Source organism: Notothenia rossii, assembly GCF_949606895.1.
Source record: "Notothenia rossii genome assembly, chromosome: 7".
Lineage (NCBI taxonomy): Eukaryota > Metazoa > Chordata > Actinopteri > Perciformes > Nototheniidae > Notothenia > Notothenia rossii.
In genome coordinates, this window is record NC_136905.1 from 39,070,117 (window position 1) to 39,087,748 (window position 17,632).

Here is a 17,632-nt window from a genome sequence, read left to right on the forward strand (position 1 = left end):
TTTTCCATTACAACAGCAACTTGGTTATTACAACCTCTAAAATCAGTCATTACAACTTGACGATTCTGCTCTGTGGCAGTATAAATCGACGAATCTGCGGTCTTGACTTTTGCTACACTTCTTGCGATAAATGTGTCGCAAAAGTAATTTTCACCTGTAGATCAGCTGTAGATGTGGGGGAGGGAGGGGGGTTGGAGCGAAGGGGCGGAGCTATCAGAACGACGAGGCGAGACTGCGGGGCTAACGGTTGTGTCGCTACCAGTCCGCTGACATGGCACGTCAATCAACGGTAAGTTTTGCCCATTACTTGACCAGTATTACTTTGAATATTATTATTGTGATTCAGGATTAAATCCGCTTTGAAGACCACCGTTTTATATTGTGCAGTTTAGCGGCAAAATAACGTCAGTTAGCCAGCTAACGCTAGCTTTGTTGAGTTTATGCTAGCTAAACAAATAGTGGTTGTAGTCTACAGCGGTAATTAATATATTATAGCCTACTGCTTTGGCATAAACGGTGGTGTTTTTAAAGCCTTTGTAAATTATCCATGCTATTTTCTATTTAGCTAACGTCGAAGTAGTGTATCTGAAATCAACCTCACAATAAGATGTTTGTATATTACAATTATTAATGTCATATTTCAAGATGATTACTTAGATATTACAATATGGTTGGTTGAGCTGGAGTTCATTATTGAGCTTACACGTTAACATCAGTCATATCTGAAGAACAAACCCAAACCTTGTTGTTTTTATTAATTGCATTACCAAATGGGTATCAAAAAAACAGTAAGCATTGGTAACACAACTTCCAAAGTTACAGTAAAATAAAAAGGACCCTGACTCGGACAATACACAATCCAACATGTTCAACAGAAGATAATCAGTTATATTGTTTGTAAACATGGTACTTTACATATATATATCTGTTTGTTTAAGGTGTCCAGGTGATGCAGACAGGCTGGAACCAAAGAGTGAGAGACAGAACTGGACTCCTCACAGCAGTGAACTTCAGCACAGGTACAAATACTATTTTTTCATACTGTACAAAGAATCAAGAAAGATATTGGTTTAAATAAGTGAAGTATTGACTTGAATACACTGATATACATTCCATTAAACAATACTAAATACTAGATCACCTACACGTCAGTGAAGTTGAGGGTTTTTTCCATGCAAAAAGTTACATTTAGATGTTAACAAGCAATATGATTTGGTCAGCTTTCTAATTTAATGTACAGTATTGAAGGCAAAGATATTTAACACATAGTGAGAACTGCCACTATTTATCTCTCAATATTGTCTGTAAAAAACGTGGTAAAAGTTATTCTTTCAGTGAGACAACAGAGCAAGCTTCTACAGTTGCACCACGTTTTGATAACAGTTAAATATTATTTTGATAATAAAATATATTTCAATGTCGATGAATTTCATACTGTTTATTCGTAATCTGATTACAATTACAAAATAATTATATCTACAGCCCCTAAACACACAAACACACCGCTTTCATAAATAACACACTTGTTCTGCAATAATACGTTTTATGTTTCCTGTCATTTTTGTTAGGAAAGGACATGCCTGAAAGACATCCCCTCTTTCTCTGAGGGTCAAAAAGAACATCCAAGAGGAAAATTAAAAGCTGATTTTATGAGATTTTAAGGCCAGTACAGGACATTCACTAAGAAACTACTTTTATTGTGAAAACAAAGATCTGCACACCGAATATTTTTGTAGTTTATCAGGACCATCATTTGTTTGTGACGCTGCCTGCACCTCAGAGATGGTGGTTATAGTCAGGCTTATAATGTGTGGCGAGAAACATAGTCAGCTGATGGGATGCATCTATTTCCACATCTACACTCCATCAGCTGATTATTTCTATTTGCCTCGCTTTATGAGCTTCACATCACTTGTGCCTTGTACCGCAGAGTTTGCAACGTCACAAATAAATGGGGCCAATCTTCAGTCAGATGTGAATGTGTAATCTATTTTCAGTAAGAATAATGGACGAAAGGAGTTCAAATACAAATACAATTTATTGAAATGTGAACCAAAAGTTAATCAAAAATGTTTTAAATAAAAAGCACATATGGACAGAAGGTGTAAAGCCTATTAAATGTATAAGTAAACACATTTAGTCAAATTAAGTGACAGACTAGGCCTGTGCAGTTGATATCAGCTTTGCCCAGCATGGACTCCTCCATCAGGCCTGGACCTCCTCGCTGATGAAAGACCCTCAGTCCTCTCCAAACAAACAGACTGGACGTCCATCACACGGAGGTTTCTCCCTGAAGTCTCTGCAGCTCTATGGACACCACGCTGTCTCAATCCGTCCACACTGAATATGAGGGAAAAAAATAATAAGCAAATAATAAATGCTTTAGTTTAGACAATAAGAAATATAAAGTTGACAGTTGAGTTGCTCAGTTTTTTTAGATTGTCAATACTATTTAAGCAATAGCTCACGACAGGCCGTGGTATATGCTCATTATATCACAGCTAAGGGGCGTGGTTTGGCCCGACCCGAAGCGGAGGGTCAACAACTGCATAGTGCAAGGTGGTTGCTATGCAACAACACTAACAGCAAGCGAACATATTAGACAGAGAGCGTTGATCCATTATTTGGCTGTTTATTTACATTAATGTGTATGTTGCTGTTTATTGTGCATCCACTGAAAAACTGTCCAGCATCAGTAGCATGGCTTACGTGGTCACTTGTATAGGTTGAGGTTGTTCTAGGCTGTTGCTTGGCATGGCGAGAATATTGCTCCACTTTCTCCGGTCCCCGAGATTGGGCTTCCAGTAGCTCTGGAGAGAGCTTTCGCACCTGTGGCCACTAACGGTCATAATTTCTCTGCTTTGTTTCAAGAGCCGCATCAGAAAGCTTTTGAATGGTGGTACTTTTCCAGTTGGTCTACCTGCTCTTCACGTAGCTCTGCATGTTAGACCCTCCAGAAAAACGCGATTCTGCGATCGCAGAATTTACCGCATAATCAGCAAAATGGTGCAGATTTTTAAAAGGCCGCATATTTATCAAAAGGCCGCATAATCCCCGCATTTTTCCACACAAAGTTGAGAAAAAAAAAAGTTGACTCATCTTGACGTGACGTCATCAGCTCGCGCATCACAGAATGTAAACAACACTGTATAGAGTGAACGTGTGGAGCTCACACGATAGAGAAAACACCAAGATGAAAAAATCTAATCCATCTCATTTACCGACGAACATTTCTACTAAAGACCGGGCAAAAAGTGGGGGGAAACTATTCTGCACCCCGTGCAACTGTGTGTTGGAGCATAAGAGAACATCGACGGTGAGGACCCACTTTGATTCATTCAAACATTCGAAAATGCTTTCTGCTGCTGCGGACAAGAAAGCCAAACAACTCACATTCAACGAGGCATCAACCTCCAAAACCCTTTAGAGGGCTACAAGAAACGAGGTGAGTAGCCTACAAGATTGAAGCTGGTCAGATAACGAACGAGTAAATGAAAACGGAATGAGGCGGAGAAGTGTGTGTGTGTGCGTGTGTGTGTGTGGGGGGGGTGTGTGTGTGTGAGATTAAAAAAGCCCAATTGCTTTTACATTAAATAAACATTGAATGTGTTTAATTGAATAGTAAAGGGGTTTAACGTTAGTGGCAGGTTGTGTGTGAGAGAGAATAAATAAGACAGCCCAATATTAAAAAATTGTTATTCTTTTCCCCCGCATATTTAGCATATTTCGCAACTTTCCGCATATTTCGCAACTTCCCGCAATTTCACCGCATAAAATCACATAAAAACCCCGCATGTTTAATCGCATAATCAAGCATTTTAGCCCGCATAATCAAGGAATTTAGCCCGCATAATAAAGGATTTTTGCCCGCGTTTTTCTGGAGCATCTAGCATGTCGTAGTTTAGGTGCTTTTTTTTCTGGAGATAGGCACTGCTCAATCCACTCCTCCATACTATAGTAAGACCCCCCCGGAGGTCAAAGTTAATCTTAAATGTTTCCATTTTATGCTTTGTAAGTTTGTTTCGTAACGGAAGACATTTAAATATATTTATAAAACTGACAAGTCAAATCAAGCAATCTGATTGGTCGATAGCGTTTTTGCGGACCTCTTTGATTACAGATTTTAAAACATCGTTGCTTGCTTTAAAAGTAGCACAATTCATTATGTTAAACCTAAAAGTATCTAGATATCCCTGCCCTAATGCCAAAGGAACTGCACACTGAATATGTTTTGCCGTTTGATGTCTATGTCTGGACCGCTGCGTCAAAAAGGAGGGCTTCTGCCCCGTTACTTCTCCGCTGCTTTCTTGTTCCAGTCTGAAAAGCAAACTGTACGGTATACTGTTTTTCTCAGACGCGGAGGGATACTGACTTGTTGTGAAAAGTAACTTACAATTCTACCCGTGGTATACGCTCACTATATCACGGCTAAGAACCAATCAGATTGCTTGATTTGACTTGTCCGTTTTATAATACTGTATAACTAATATATCAGGTTAAGAGGCACATTCAAATATAGATTGGTCTTTAAATACATGTTGTCTCTTGAATTGTTAGTCTAAAGTCAAGGATCTAGAACTGGTACTTAGTTTTAATGATACAGTCTGGTTATTATGCTGTTTGGAGGAGGCCTCACAGGTAAGAGTACTAACTAGCTACCATCACATGTACCTTAGCTCGACTTAAATGTATTAAACGTATAATTAAGTGATGGCAAAATATAAATAACTAATGTCATGCAAACATATTAATATTTGCTTGATTCCAGAGTTGAATTTAGCACAATTGCATACAAACGTCAAGGGATTTTAAGATTCTGAAGTCTTTGTTCTTATTAGAAAATAGCATGGATAATTTACAAAGGCTTTAAAAACAAAGACAATTATAAAACGTGTCATTATTTCAGTACAGTTCAATTGGTTTTATTTTCATAAACGGTTATCAACCGTTAGTGCCAAAGCAGTAGGCTACAATATATTAATTACTGCTGTAGACTACAACCACTACTTGTTTAGCTAGCATAAACTCAACAAAGCTAGGGTTAGCTGGCTAACTGACGTTATTTTGCCGCTAAACTGCACGATATAAAACGGTGGTCTTCAAAGCGGATTTAATCCTCAATCACAATAAGAATATTCAAAGTAATACTGGGCAAGTAATGGGCAGAACTTACCGTTGATTGACGCGCCATGTCAGCGGACTGGTAGCGACACAACCGTTAGCCCCGCAGTCAAGCCTCGTCGTTCTGATAGCTCCGCCCCTTCGCCCCAACCCCCCTCCCTCCCTCCCCCCACATCCACAGCTGATCTACAGGTGAAAATTACTTTTGCGACACATTTATCGCAAGAAGTGTAGCAAAAGTCAAGACCGCAGATTTGTCGATTTATACTGCCACAGAGCAGATTCGTCATGTTGTAATGACTGATTTGACAGGTTGTAATAACCAAGTTGCAGTTGTAATGGAAAATATATTTTAAAAATATGTATTTTTGTGCAAGTGAATCACTAAATCACTAAGTTCTTTTTTTTTCTACAAGCTACAAAACTTTTGTTTTTCTTCTGTGGCTTCAAATTTGGTTCACAGTTACGTGGATATTTTATACAAGTATAAATGTGGTTCACAGTTACGTGGATATTTTATACAAGTGTAAATGTATGCACACAAGCTCAGATTTTTTTTCTGCAAGTGCTCACATCAGGTTTTACACGCTCTCGCATTTTGCACCATATCTACCTTCATACTCTAGACCAGGGGTGTCCAAAGTACGGCCCGCGGGCCAACTGCGGCCCGGGATCCATTTTTTATTGGCCCGCAGCAAATTATAAAAATAGAATAGAATGTGGCCCACACATGAAACTTGCACTTGACTGTATTGTAGTTCTTAGTTTGACCAGTAGGTGGAGCTACTCACTAGCTGCAGTCCTAATGCAGCTTCTCCACAAAAAAAAGTTTCAAATAAAAAAAATCCGCAACGACAAAATGGCAGAACCAAAGAAACGCAAGATAGCAAGTGAATGCAGAACATTTCAAACAAAGTGGGAAAATGAATATTTCTTCAAAGAAGTCAGGGGGAAATGTGTCTGTTTGATTTGCAATGAAACGGTTGCAGTGATGAAAGAGTACAATGTACGACGACACTACGAAACCAAGCATCCGACCTTCACGTCCTACACTGCTGCTGAGCGAGAGGAGAAAGTCAAGCAAATGGTAGCTAACCTGCAGGCTCAACAACAGTACTTTTACCGTGCTAACAAAACACAAGAAAATGCTACAATAGCTAGCTATGAGGTAGCTCAACTCATAGCGCGCCACGGGAAAGCTTTCTCAGACGGTGACTTCGTTAAACAGTGCCTCATTAAAGTCGCTGGAATAATGTGCCCGGAAAAGATGCAGGAATTCAACAACGTGAGCATGTCCAGAAACACAATTGTGCGGCGAATCGAAGACTTGTCAGCTAACATACAAAATCAAGTGTCACATAAAGCTTGTGCTTTTGATTTTTACTCAATTGCATGTGATGAAAGCACAGATGCCACAGACACCGCACAACTGTTAATTTTTTTGCGGGGAGTTGACGATAACTTTTGCATTACGGAGGAGCTGCTTGATCTTCGGAGTCTAAAGGGCACAACAACGGGTAAGAACATTTTTGAAGCCGTGTCAGGTGCAATTAACAAGATGCAACTTAAATGGGACAAGCTGTGTGGAGTTGCAACGGACGGGGCTCCCGCTATGACAGGCGAGTGCAAAGGAATGGCATCTATGGTGTGCGCCAAGGTGCGAGAGAGTGGAGGCGAGGCTGTAAAATTGCATTGTATCATCCACCAAGAAGCTCTCTGTGCCAAGACAGTCCAGCTTGGCGATGTGATGACCACAGTTGTGAAAACTGTCAACATAATTCGAGCACGAGGGCTCTACCACAGAGAATTTCAAGCTTTCCTATCTGATGTCGATGCTGAATACGGGGACGTACTCTATCATTGTGATGTGCGCTGGCTTAGTCGTGGCTCCGTGCTGAAGCGGTTTTATTCCCTGAGATCAGAGATTGACCAGTTTTTGAAAGAGAAGGACCGACCTCTTCATGAACTGAGTGATCCTCTATGGTTGGCAGACCTGGCCTTTCTAGTTGATCTTACTGGTCATCTTAACTCACTGAACAAGAGCCTACAAGGCAAAGACCAGCTTGTACCACACCTTTATGCACACATGAAAGCTTTCTGTGCGAAGCTTCGTCTTTTTGAGACACACACAACTACGCAACTTCAACCTTGCGCACTTCCCTACGCTGTCCGAAATCAAATGTGCTCATCCAAAGGCCGACCTCTCCCTTAAAAAGGGGAAATATGTGTCTGTGATCACAACTCTTATGACAGAATTCAATCAGCGCTTCCAAGATTTTTCTGTCATTGAGAAAGAAATCAAGCTGTTCTCAACTCCCTTCCTGATGGATGCAGAAGAAGTGGAAGAGAGTCTGCAATTAGAACTCATCGAAATGCAGTGTGATGATTCTCTGAAGAATCAACATCAGCTCCTCTCCCTACCCGACTTCTACCAGAGCTTGGAAAAGGCCAAGTTTCCTCTGATGCGACGCCACGCAAAAAGAATGACGAGTCTGTTTGGCACAACATACATATGCGAGCAAACATTTTCTCTGTTAACTCTGAACAAAAGCAGATTGAGAACCAAAACGACCGACAGCCATCTCTGTGATGTCCTTCGCATCTCAACCACCAAACTTACTCCTGACCTGCCAGCCATCCTTCAGTCCAGAGCGCAGCATCACTGCTCCCATTAAGTGCAAAGCTGTTCCCATTGTAGGTGAGTTAAAATATATTACACAGTATTCATGTGTTCAAAAGCCCAATTACTTAATAAATTCAGTCAATTAAAGTTGATAACATTTTTCTAAAAAACGTTAGCTGATGTGTTAACAACTGCAATAAATTATTTGCATAACTAGGTTAAATAAAGCCTACCCTTTCCCTTGTCCTGTTATTTTTCCCTCTTTATACAGGGCTGTGAAGGGGGTCCCCATCCTGACAAAGAAGCAATCTGAGGCTGCAGTTTTGAGAATGAGCTGCCAACCCTTTTTGTAAAAAAAATTAAAACCCATACATAGAAAGATGTGATGTATAAAGTTTTTTCTTTAAGTATAATAAATTATCAAGAATAATTTACCTACATTTGATTGATTTTATTTGAAAATAGATAAATGAATACCCATACATAGAAAGATGTGATGTATAAAGTTTTTTCTTTAAGTATAATAAATTATCAAGAATGATTTACCTACATTTGATTGATTGATTTTTATTACTGTTAATACACTAGAGGTGAGGCGATATACCTTAACTTTAGTGAGTGGCCCAACCTTTCGCATATTTTTCTGTATGTGGCCCTCAGTGAAAAAAGTTTGGACACCCCTGCTCTAGACACTTAACGTCACCCTTAAAGGGGACCTATCATGCAAAATGCACTTTTTAATCACGGCAGCCTGTAGCTGTATCTGCGGTAGAATTCTGAGCAGGCACAATCTCCCCGTCCTCTCTTTTTTTTTTCAAGCTAAGGACCTCGAACCTGCACTTCCCTAACAGGGCTGAAATAGAGGGGAATTAGAGATGTCTAAAATGCATGATCTGTTTGGTATTTTGAGCAAAACACATCATAGACAGGTTTTTTTGATATATTTGTATATATCTGAGACCAATAATATATGCCTAACATTTTTATAGTAGGAGACCTATAATTCCCGCCATTTTAGCTACGTAACAGAATTTGAAGTCAATCCAGTCATTACAGCTTTATATGAATAAAGTTATAGTTTTTTCTATATTACATAAATGTACCACTATATCTGTGTCTAAAAGAAACCACCGTTAATATTGTCAGATGATTTGAGCACTTTGTAATGTTTGGATAGCAGTCAAGAACAATATTAGCAAGCTAGCTAACAGTGGTGATCGTCACTTCCTGTGAGGGAACAGAGGCTTTATGAGACTTTATGAAATACAGTTAAACATTTTGAGGGATTTACTTAAAAATGTACATGTTTACACTTATTAAAGATGATCAGGTATATCTTAAACAATGACATAATTTGACCAATACATTGAAAATTAGAGTTTTCGTCTGGAAGGGAACTATAGCCAAAAAGGCCAAAGGTTTCTGATCCTCTGGAGCAGGGGTTTCCAAAGTGTGAGGGGCGCCTCCCCTGGGGGTCGCCAGAGAGCTTCAAAGCAAAATATGGATAGATTTTTAGTGAAGTTACCTAAAGTGAGAGAGGAGACAGCGTCTGTCAGAAAACGGAGAAAGTATGACAATGATTATTTGAAGCTAGGATTTTCATGGACCGGTCCTGATGACACTCCACTGCCACAGTGTGTTATCTGCAACGAGGTGCTAGCTAATGACAGTATGAAACCATGTAAACTCCGGCGTCATATTGAGACGAAACACCCATGTTTGGTGGCCAAGCCACAGGAGTTTTTTGACCGGAAGCTCAAGGAATTGCAGTCACAGAAAAATGTCATTGACACATTTAGCACTGTGGTTTGAGAGTGGCGAAGTCACGCCCATCTACTCCATGGGACCTTATTTCGGAAAAATAATGTATTTAAGTCAATGGAGAGAGAAAACGTATCTTTCGATCCCGTTTGAATTGTGCCATGAATTACACATATGATGTTTGTCAATCTTAAAAAATAATTTCCATGTCAAAAAAGTCACAGTTTGTCGTAAAACTGTTGAAATATAAGACTATGAAAAATGCGCAACTAGAAAGACTACAAATCCCAGAGTCGCGTAAGTGATGTCACAATTGTTTTCCTCCACTAAGAGATAGCTAAGATCAGCGCCATATAGATATAATCTATCTATATAGAAGATATATATATTAGGTATGTTGTGCTACATGCAGGTGAATATGTCACTGTATAGATATGTTGTTATGACTCTCTCTCTACGGCAAGTCACTTGGTTAGATATGTTTTTTTATTTTACTATACTTACTTGTTTGCCTGTCCTTGTTTGTCTACCCTCCCTCATACTGTAAAGCGTCTTTGAGTTGTGAAAAGCGCTATATAAATAAAATGCATTATTATTATTATATGGCGCTGGCTAAGATAAGATAACTTTAACAAGATGCCTGTGTGCTTAGTACCAGGTTGTTATCATAACAGCAATGGGTCTTGCTCGTTCTTTCACTTCCTGTCTGATGAAAGGACCAGGAGTGGCTGGATCAAGTTAGCCACCTAGCTAGCACGTTAGTTAGCATTACAGCCATGTCATTTTTATTAGCCTAGTCATATTTCGTGAACCCTTTGAAGAGTACTGTCACACCGGTGTGATCATTCTATAATACACAATTTAAGCCCGAGGGAGAAATGCTAACGCTAGCATCCGCGATCGCCGATCTTTTCTACTTCATGCTATCTGCACAAATGGTTGACATTAAACATTAAAAAGACCAGGCAGTTCAGAGATAATCAAATGAAGGCAGGCAGCTTTGCGTGACATTCTTCTGTGTTTCCTTGTGGTGATAGTGAGGGTAGTCAATCGTTTTGTTGACAAGACAGTAGTGGTGGCCATCTCGGTGACGTGTGTTGTTGTGGGAGACCAGAGATGTAGTTCATTGAGCGTTTCACACAAACAAATGTGTTACGTCACTGTTTTACAACACTACTTCTTTTTTTTTTGACTTGCAAAATTATCTTTTAAATTGACAAATATCATATGTGTAATTCGTGGCACAATTAAAACGGGATCGAAAGATAATCTTTCTCTCTCCATTGACTTCAATACATAATTTTTCAGAAATAAGGTCCCATGGAGGTCCACTGGAAGGGGAGGGACTTCGCCACTCTATACAAAGGCAACCGAAGCATCATATCGAGTGGCGTTACGGATAGCTAAGGCAGGTAAACCTCACAACATTGGTGAAACGTCACTCCTCCCTGCTGCTAAAGATATGGTTTTGGTAATGATGGGAGAAGCTGCTGCTGCCAAGCTAGATGGGATCCCAATGTCTAACAATACCATCCACCACCGCATCTCAGACATGGCATCTGATGTGAAGGAACAGGTGCTGGACGGTATTCGTGAAAGCCCTTTTTTAGGTAGCGAAAACAGAGCATTTTTATTATTATTAGTATTTTCTCTTACTGGACCTCTTTGAAATGCAATTGAATACCCCTGCATTATAGCAACAACAACAACAATAATAATAATAATAATAATAATAATAGCAATAATAATCGGGAGGGGGGGCGCGGCTGTGATTATGTTCTCTGAGGGGAGGCTCACCTTCCCACACTTTGGGAACCCCTGCTCTGGAGGGTCATGGTTCATAGAGAGTTAGTGATGCAGCACGCTCTCTTCCGGCACAGCTGCATCTTCAGTAATCCGGAGATAATGGAGGCTGGAGAAGAAGAGTGTGTTTTCCTAACAGGCTGTTATTACTGTGGCTGTCAGAGGAGCAGATATTTTGTCTGGTAGTCAGACAGAGTCAAAGACTTTGGCCCCTCGCTTTCCTGCAGGGCTAATAACACACTTCCATTAACCTCTGACAGAGAACAACACAGCGTAGAAAGGAGCTGGATGAGACACATCTGTCAGTCACAGTGGCAGCTTGCCTCCCTCCTGGCTTATAAAGCCAGGATTTTTAAACAAGTCCTGTTACATACCAAGACATGTCAGTTAAGAAAAAATGGAAACAGCAAGTCTGGGGAGTAAATAAACCTAAACTTTTGCAATGATGAGTTTTGGCTCATCACCGGAGGATATCACTGGTGGATTATAAACACTTCTATATCACCTAAACTAAAACAGTGAACATTTTAGTCCCATTTCAGACCTGTCAAGAGGTCAGTGTTGTCAAACGGATGTTACCGATGTGGCCTCAAGCACAAATCTTACCACATATCAGAAAGTATCCAAATATTACTTATCCCTCAATCAAAGTGTCCTACAGTATAAGCTTTGATGTCATGACCTTTATTGGTGATTTGTTTATAGTGTTAATAAAGGTAAATACAATTTAGTAAATATGATGTTACTCTGATTTTGAATCCCCTGTCTACTTTCCAACCTGGAACACCCTCATAGGTATACAGCGATAATGTTTACCCAAATAGTAAATACACACACACACACAATATCAGTTAGCTTGGGGAACTTGTGAGGGATTATCGACATCAAAGTCAATAGAAATGTCAGCCTGGCTATCTTTGGAAATGCCAGCAACCCTTTGCATATCCGTACCACACACACACACACACACACACACACACACACACACACACACACACACACACACACACACACACACGCACACGCACACGCACACGCACACGCACACGCACACGCACACGCACACACACACACCTGCCCCTAGCAGAGGAGGTGATTAAAGCTGCTCTGGAGAGTATGGCTTTTGATCTCCAAACATACTGGAAAGCACTTAAAGGCAAAACCCAGTTAAGCAGCAGAATAAGATGACATCCCACCCAATCAAAAAGGAGTCAAATAGTTGAATAATCTTAGGTTATACGTATATCACCTTTTTTTTGGGCCAAATAATAAGGATTACTTTTGGTTAATCCATGGCATGGATGTGTAAAGAGAGCTGGAGACAGCGTTGGAAGCGAGCGCTCATTCCGATTAAAGTTACTCTGTGGCACCAAATAGTTCTGACTCTCAAGAACATAACATTTCCTGGAGCTTCCCTGGGTCTTTTGGCCATCTTCCGCCTAATGGGCCCATAGAGTTTCCTTATGCCCCCCCCCCCTCCAATCCAATACTTCCCCATGGTCTTGGCTCAGTCAAATGAATGTTAAGGGAAAATAGCTCTGAATTTGGCTCTACGACATAACAACTAACCTCACCCTCCCTTCTCTTCTGTTTTTACATTTCAGTTTATTAAACATTTGCATTACATAGAAATGGGTGTTTAATATATATATATAGGTTTAACAAAACATTATGTTTTTACAAGTTAATTGCGCTAAACCGACCGATAAATCATAGGTCCCCAAAAATGTAAAGTGTCCCTTGCTCTGTGAAACCCCTCGCTCCAGTAAGCCTTTTTTAGAATATTTAACAAACCACAGCCCTGAATATGGTATCACTTTTAAATAAAGCTTTCAAAGTTAATGTCATTACCCGCTGGTGGCAGTAGATGGTAAATCCTCCCTAAATATTCCAGCAGGAATATATCAACAAAGATCAGAGGAATGAAACTCAGTATGGGTGTTTATGTCTACAACTTCTGTCAGGTCAAATATTGGATCATGAAAACATTCCTGTTTTCTTCACCTATTGGCTCTTTAGGATGCATCAACAAGTTCTCACTATGTGAGTTCAAATGAAATGAAAAAGTGAAAAACTCTCATCATTAGTCTTTTAATACATTTGACCAATCAATGAACTGATCAACATGACTGAATATTGGTTAACACTTAAGTTTAGTTGTGATCACTGAAGACTTTGGACCATTTTGCTGTGTCTCATTAAATACTCCTGTCGTTGTGTGTTGTGTTTGAAGTCCGATGGGACAATAACAGAGTGTAATGGATCCATCAGACCTTATCATCTCCTCCCTGTTTACTCCACACAGAGGAGGAAGCTTTGGTGACCTCTCACCCCGACTCACTCATCTCCATCCTCCCCGGTAATAGGAGACTGCAGAGCCAGCACCTCCTGCTCCTCCTGCTCCTCCTACTCCTCCTGAACCAGAGGGGAAACAGCTAATATGGAGGACTTTGTTTGAACCCCCCCCTCCCCCTCCCCCAAGCTACAACGCCTCAGGTGTCACAACGCATGGAGATCGTTTAAGGAAATATAAACTGTTCAACCTTAATTGAAAACTCCAGCGCTAACACGAAACAGAGTTCTGAGAATGGCCTGATAAGCTGCCTGTACTTGTCCAAAGAAGAATTGTAATGCATGTCCATTTTAATGTCAAATAGTGAGACTAAATTAGAACTCTTTCATTTGTATAATAATCTGCAATATTCATTGTTGAAGTGCCTATTTGTGGTTTGGGCTGTAGGCTACTTTGTTTATGTTGTATTTGCACATTTATTTTTGCTTAAAAAATAACTGCGCTTAGATTTGACATGTAGTTAAAACACTGATCCCCTTTAATAAGGTGGAAATAAGATGCTCCTGATAACAGTTTGTTAATTTATGCTTCATTAAAACATAATATGATGATAATGTAAATGTTTCGTTTAGAGCAAATAAAAGTGAAGTGTTAAAGTTTTTTTGTAATGATTTAAAACTAATTTTTCTTTTTATATTTCTCGATTTTGAAACCTGAATATTCTTCAGTAATATATGCTGTTAATATGTAGAAAGTGTGTCATAGTCACGCATGCATCTGAAAGAAAGATTCCATATTGCCGTATAATGTCTTTGCACTTCCAGTTAAAGTGTTATTGCTGCTTAACCTTTATTTGCACAGATTTCTGAGCCTGGACTCAGCCTGAGACTAACCGCGAGGCCCGAGCTCGGCCCGGAGCACACACACAGACCCGCAGCCTGGCTTGTGTTACAAATTAAAATCAATGTTGATATGGCGTAATTTGAATTAAATACACTATTTGATTTAAATCAGTTTTATTCTGAAAAACCGGAAGTTCTCACTATTAGCTTAACACTTTTATTCTGAAAATTCGTCACTTCCGGTTAGCATTTAGCATCTGGCGGAATCATACGATTTCAAACCTTGAACCCAGGTGAAATGACATGTGATGTTGTACACTGAGCACACTGGGATTAGCACTCATTTATTGACGCTGAATAATGTGTAGCAGGGAATGTTTAAATAACCACAGACACCAGAATGATGCAATTTAGCTACAGAAAAAGGCAGGAATTGCATTGGACCCGCCCCCCGACAACGCCGGCCAATAGGAGAAGACCTCAGATGACAACAGGAAGAGCAAGCCAAGAATTGATCTCTTCGGCCCCCTGACCTGAACTGACCTGAACTGACCGGTCGGATGTGGAGAGCGCCTCCACTCGCACATTTCATTTTGTACACCACCGCATATTTTGTGTAATTAAATGCTGTTAACTTTTCTAAGCTTCCCTTGACTCTTTTCAGTCTCTCTTGCCTTCAGGGTTCTAGAATTGCTTTCAATTGCTCGGACCAGGCCCAGGCCCGGGCCTCGCCGTGTCCCACTGTCCCGCAGACCCCACGCAGCAACCAGGAAATGACACCAGTAACCCAGCTCACACTGTCCACTCCTCACAGCAGCGAGCCCCGCAATGTCCCGCCAACACGGCACCTAGGCCCCATGCACCATTCTCATCTGTTTGTCATTACTGGTGTCATTTTCTGGTTGCTAACGCCATTGTAACACACAGTCACTGATGTTCCGCTGTAACGGTGGTGGACTCATCAGTACAGAGTGGGCGAGCTGACCAATCAGAGCACAGTGGGCTCATAGGGAGGGGGGTGCAGGAGCTCCAACAAGCCGTGTAGGACAGAGAGTGAATACACATACTATACAGAGATGCTGTATGAGAAACCAATGTGAGTTTGGAACATTGAACAATGTAAATCTATTCTAGTAGTAGACCTCAACAATGGAATTATGATCAGTAGAAATGAACATGACATACGACCTTTAAATCATGAGAGCCACACATTGGAGGATAGCGAGCTAGATGGCTAATATTCCAACCCAGTCTCACGGCATTTCGTGTTATAGTCACGAAATGTAATCTATTGATTCGTGTTCACCAACACGATTATCCCCTTTTTTTCGTGTCACACAGAACAATTTTAAAAGCAATGTATTTCTATTGGTAATGTGTTTCGTGCCTGCAGCACGTCTTTTTCTCCGGTCGGGTCGTGGAAGACCGGAAGCTGTGTGGTTCATAAAAACATGTTCTTACTCAATATCAAGCCAAAATTATTGCTTTTATTTTAAATCGTATAATTTCAGACTTTTGTTGCCATCTGTGAGGAAAATAAATGGGGCTGAGAGCCTCAGAATACTGAAATCTGTATTTGTTAAGTCTTTTTTTCCTTCTAATTTGTTATTCTTTTCAAAACAACACACTGTTATTTACTCACCAATAACACACAATTATCCTTGTTTTTATTTATTGGTTTAATTCCATAATCTCGGGCTCTTAGGCTTTCTGATTGGCTATAGATAGACAAAATTACAAGTACGAATCGGGTGACCGTCAGGGGAGTCTCAGGCCCCAAACTTTTTGGCTCGGGAGTTTTAAATTTGACAGACGGGCTGGGCCAGAAGCAGATCGGTAAAAAAATATTTAGCTGTCCACTCCTCATTATACACTCGGCACTCAATGTTGACTTTTCTTTTCTTTGGTCCACTCATTGTTACAGATGCAGGTTCAAATGTGAATTAGGTTCAAAGGTGAATTATTGCGTCATTGCGTCATCGTTTGCGTCATGACGTAACCGTTTACGTGCCTTCTTATTACTCACACAGCGTTTTACGTCGCTGATTTTCTCCGCAACACCGCTCACAACAACATTAATAGAGGACTGCGTCGAGTAGTTTTTAATTATACGAAGCCAGATTAAATTAAAGAAATACTTCTCCTACCTTTTACCTTTCTCCCGAGTGCCGTGGTGTATTGTTTATTAATGTGGTTCAGCTGCATTACCGCCTGCTGCAGTGCTGCTCGCCTACCGGAGTTTATTTATTTTCTAAAATCCTATGGAGAAATCTCATTACTATTTGTGGAGGGAACCCATGTGCAGCTTACTTCCTGGTTTTCGGACGTGTCTCTCTCCTCCTCTTCAAACACCACACTTTTCGCGGCACACGTACTTACAGCCAATCAGCTCTGAATGATGTGAGATGACGTGTGGCGGGGATGGCAGCCATAGATATATATAAAGACTAGATGGCTCATGGGAGATTTTCCAGCGTAGCTGACCGGCCGCAATCTTGCCATAATCAACAGTAAGGTGAGGGATCTTCACAAAAATACTCTTAACTCGCTGAAATATTGACTGATTTACAAACGGTTTGGTTTATTATAAACATTATTAGCATGGCTATGATACAGGATGCTTGGACATGTTGAAATTGCAGCTTTTCTTTGTGTATGTGCCGTGGTTGTATTTATTAGCTGGCTAATAACAAGAGGCTGTGAGTGAGACCTAGTATTACAAAGTTGACCCAGCAACTTTACACCAGTGGGAGAGGCAGAACTGCTCTTTCTTTTCAACATAACTTAAGTTACACATGATTTCTTCCAAGTGGTTTGGCTTGTTTAAAACATCTTGCATTATGATACAGGAATTTGCTGGCTTTGTGTTTATTGAAATGGTGGCATAGTTGCCACTGCTTTACATGTCAACAGCATCTTTGAACGTATTTGCAGCAGTAAATGTGGCTGTTTGGCCACTGACGTTGCCATAACAACACCTGAATTTAAATATGCAACCTCTTTTTGTGACAGATTTTTGCAAGAAATTATAATTCTTCTGAAGGATATTCCTATTGACAGCTAGTTTCTATGTGAACATTATGAGATGGACAGCCAGAGAGAATAAATGAAAAACAGTTATGAAATACTATATGACAAAACAAGAATACAGTTTAAAGTGGACCTATCATGCTATATTTGAATAATATA

At 40.2% G+C, this 17,632-nt stretch overlaps 1 long non-coding RNA gene across 2 annotated transcripts; it reads left to right on the forward strand.

The window, feature by feature from the left end:
• The first annotated feature begins 201 nt into the window (after positions 1-201).
• Positions 202-15,968, forward strand: LOC307013016. 2 transcript variants are annotated; one of them, XR_013800815.1, is made up of 4 exons: positions 202-289; positions 939-1,019; positions 1,569-1,662; positions 13,614-15,968. It is a non-coding gene; the product is annotated as an uncharacterized lncRNA (long non-coding RNA). The 2 variants fall into 2 exon arrangements; XR_013800816.1 differs by lacking the exon at positions 13,614-15,968 and having other exon boundaries at positions 1,569-7,792.
• Positions 15,969-17,632: the final 1,664 nt, after the last annotated feature.